The sequence below is a fragment of the Mauremys reevesii genome, linkage group 14 (genome assembly GCF_016161935.1).
Source record: "Mauremys reevesii isolate NIE-2019 linkage group 14, ASM1616193v1, whole genome shotgun sequence".
Classification (NCBI taxonomy): Eukaryota; Metazoa; Chordata; order Testudines; family Geoemydidae; genus Mauremys; species Mauremys reevesii.
In genome coordinates this window covers 38,208,956-38,213,190 of record NC_052636.1, presented here as the reverse complement: position 1 = coordinate 38,213,190, position 4,235 = coordinate 38,208,956, and the positions used below count along the sequence as shown (strand labels likewise).

At 46.8% G+C, this 4,235-nt stretch overlaps 1 non-coding gene across 1 annotated transcript; it reads left to right on the top strand.

Moving 5' to 3' along the window:
- Positions 1-3,904: 3,904 nt before the first annotated feature.
- On the top strand, positions 3,905-3,977 carry TRNAI-AAU. The gene has a single exon. It is a non-coding gene; the product is annotated as a tRNA-Ile (tRNA).
- The last annotated feature ends 258 nt before the right edge of the window (positions 3,978-4,235 follow it).

Below are 4,235 nucleotides of genomic sequence, written 5' to 3'. Positions count from 1 at the left end.
AGTGTCACTAGGAGTAGTGCATAATATGAGGTGTCCTATCACGTTTACTCAGAGCAGATTATGACATAATAGAATAGCTGAAACAGTCTATTTTATTTGTATTTTTTATTTTTAAATTGTTAAGAGCAGCAATGACTTAGCTCAGATTGAAGCATCTTATCTAATGTTTGAGATCGAAGTGTCTCCTCTTTGTGTGCGACGAGACAATTTAACGCACTGTGACAAACAGGAGATGCTTTTGTTTTGAACAAAATCTTTTTGCAAAGAACTTTCATCCCACTTGTTATGGTTTTGAGAAACAAACTGGTTTAGTCTGAATGGGATTTTCTGACAGAAATGGTTTAGATGAAATTTCCCCACCATTTCAATTCCTGGGCTCTATCCCTGCCTCTGGAGTTTTTTTTGTCTGTTAGAACAGGAGTCGGAACTGGTGGCTTCTCTTTCTGGCTCTGCCACTGCCTTGCTGTGTAGGCCCTTGGGTAGGTCATTTCCCTTCTCTGGACCTCAGGCTCCTCCCCATCTATCCAATGGCAACAGGGATAGTTCTCGAGCTCTGGGCAGTCGTGAGCCTGAGTGAGATAAGGGGCGTTAAAACCCTCTGTGAAGGAGAAAGGGGAGTTTCACGGTGTTTAGCACCAAGGAATTCTAAAGTTTGCTAAAATGTCTAGTCTGTGGAAACAAGAAATGGTCGGGGCCAAGCTTTTTAACCACTGCCTTTCTTAAAGCCCATTCAGGGATGTGAGTCTCTGTCTTTTCGGTACCTGGGGTTCTTTGCCAGCAGGAGAGAAGAGGTTCCTGCCTCCATTTTTGTGGCCTTAACAAACCAGGTGTTGTGCCCCAGTTCTCGTCTGAGATCCCTGAAAAAGAACATCCCTTCCCATCCATGAACAAGACAGGACCTATCTTTCAAAGGGGAACAAAGAGACCCCTGGGACTTGCAGACTAGCTAGCCTCACTTCCATAGCTGGAGAGATACTGGAATATATTCTTAAACAATCAGTTTGTCAGCAGCACCTACAGGATAATTTGATTCTTAGGACAAGTGAGCATGGATTTGTCAAGAACAAATCATCCCAAACCCAGCCTCTTTCCTTCTTTGGCAGGGTTCCGGGCCTAGTGGAGGTGGGTAAACAGTAGATGGGATCTATCTCGGGGTTACTAAGACTTTTGACACAGTCCCGCAGGACATTCTCACAAGCAAACCAGGGAAATGCGGTCTAGATGCAATCACTGTCATGAGGGTGCAGAGCTGGTTGAAAGCCCAGACTCCAAGGGCCCATCTCCAGGTTTGGCTGCCCAACGGAGAGGGGGCACCTCGTGGGTCCAGCAGGGATCAGTCCGGGGTCCGGTGCTATTCAATAGTTTCATGAATGATTTGGAAAATGGAGTGGAGAGCCTGCTTCTAAAATGTGCAAATGACACCAAGCACTTTGGAGCTCAGGATTGGAATTCAAAACGCCCTTAACGAATTGGAGACTTGGTCTTCTTGAGCCAAACCCCATGGCTGGGCCCCTCTCTCTAGACTGGGCTGAAGTGAAACCCCAGAGCCAAACACTCCTCCTCCTGGGCAGTGCGCTCCGATCTTGAATGGTCAGATGCTGCTTAGCTCTGTCAGAGCAGCTTTGGCTGGGAGATTCTCCCAGCACTTTGCAATAGCGGGAAGGTACGAAATCCCCATTTGCCTGCTGGGGAAGGAGCCCTAGAGGGGGGAGCAACTTGCCCAAAGTCCCACCGGAAAAGGAAAACAACCAGCAGTGGAACCAATAGGGGTGTCAGGATCCCAGAGGCGCTGTCACCCCAACACTAGGATGGTGTTATGCACCCCCTGCGGCTGGCTGAGTTTCTCCGTCCCTTGGCAATAAGACAGTCTAGAACCCCAACCAGGGTTATTGTATCTGCTACCCAAGATCCATAAACCTGGAAATCCTGGATGCCCCATCATCTCAGGCATTGGCACCCTGACAGCAGGATTGTCTGGTTGTGTAGACGCTCCATCCTCATTCCACACAAAGATGGACTACAAGCCGTCAGGAACAGTATCCCCGATAATGTCACAGCAAACCTGGAGGCTGAACTTTGTGACTTTGTCCTCACCCATAACTATTTCACATTTGGGGACAATGTGTACCTTCAAGTCAGCGGCACTGCTATGGGTACTCACATGGCCCCATGGTATGCCAACATTTTTATGGCTGACTTAGAACAACGCTTCCTCAACTCTCGTCCCCTAATGCCCCTACTCTACTTGTGCTACACTGATGACATCTTCATCATCTGGTCCCATGGAAAAGAAAACCCTTGAGGAATTCCACCATGAGTTCAACAATTTCCATCCTACCTACAACCTCTGCCTGGACCAGTCCACACAAGAGATCCACTTCCTGGACACTACTGTGCTAATAAGCGATGGTCACATAAACACCACCCTATACCGGAAACATACTGAACGCTGTACTTACCTACATGTCTCCAGCTTTCACCCAGACCACATCACACAATCCATTGTCTACAGCCAAGCTCTAAGATACAACCGCATTTGCTCCAACCCCTCAGACAGAGACAAACACCTACAAGATCTCTATCAAGCGTTCTTACAACTACAGTACCCACCTGCTGAAGTGAAGAAGCAGATTGACAGAACCAGAAGAGTACCCAGAAGTCAGCTACTACAGGACAGGCCCAACAAAGAAAGTAACAGAACCCCACTAGCCGTCACCTTCAGCCCCCAACTAAAACCTCTCCAGTGCATCATCAAGGATCTACAACCCATCCTGAAAGACAATCCCTCACTCTCACAGATCTTGGGAGACAGGCCAGTCCTTGCTTACTGACAGCCCCCCAACCTGAAGCAAATACTTACCAGCAACCACACAACAAAAACACTAACCCAGGAACCCATCCTTGCAACAAAGCCCATTGCCAACTCTCTCCCCATATCTGTTCAGGGGACACCATCATAGGACCTAATCACATCAGCCATGCCATCAGGGGCTCATTCACCTGCACATCTACCAATGTGATATGTGCCATCATGTGCCAGCAATGCCTCTCTGCCATGTACATTGGCCAAACCAGAGAGTCTGTACATAAAAGAATAAATGGACACAAATCAGACATCAAGAATTATAACATTCAAACACAGCCAGAGAACACTTCAATCTCCCTGGTCACTCGATTACAGACCTAAACGTCGCAATATTACAACAAAAAAACCTTCAACAACAGACTCCCACGAGAGATGCTGAATTGGAATTAATTTGCAAACTGGACACCATTAAATTAGGCTTGAATAAAGACTGGGAGTGGGTGGGTCATTACACAAAGTAAAACTATTTCCCCATGTTTATTTGTCCCCCTACTGTTACTCACACCTTCTTGTCAACTGTTGGAAATGGGCCATCCTGATTATCACTACAAGTTTTTTTCTCCTGCTGATAATAGCTCACCTTAACTGCTCACTCTCATTATAGTGTGGATGGCAACACCCATTTTTTCATGTTCTCTGTATATATATATATCTTCCTGCTGTATTTTCCACTGTATGCATCTGATGAAGTGGATTTTAGCCCACGAAAGCTTATGCTCAAATAAGTTTGTTAGTCTCTAAGGTGCCACAAGTACTCCTCACTATTTTTGCAGATAAATTAATGGAGGTTAAGTCCATTAATGGCTATTAGGCAGCCTGGGTAAGGAATGGTGTCCCTAGCCTCTGTTTGTCAGAGGGTGGAGATGGATGGCAGGAGAGAGATCACTTGATCATTACCTGTTAGGTTCACTCCCTCTGGGGCACCTGGCATTGGCCACTGTTGGCAGATAGGATATGAGGTTGGATGGACCTTTGGTCTGACCCAGTCTGGCCATTGTTCTGTTCTTATGAAGAGAGGGGCAGACCCCCTGCAATAGAGTTTCTGTAGTGTAGTGGTTATCATGTTTGCCTAATATGCAAAAGGTCCCTGGTTCAAAACCAGGCAGAAACATGAGGGCTTAATTTTTCCCAGCTCCTAGTGGCCTGTCCCTGCTGTTGTAGGAGCAGCAGTGATTTCTATGCTCAATAGGTCTGTTATACTTTCCCCATTCCCATTTTTGTCTCCTCTCCCTCTCTGAATGCCTGTGAAGTGGCTTTCCCCCTCCCAGTCCCGCTCCCTCCTGGAATGCTTGTGGGATGAAGGGGCTGGTTGAACAGCTGGAAGATCAGAAGAGCTGCTAGATAGACAAGGTGTCTGGGACTCTCATTA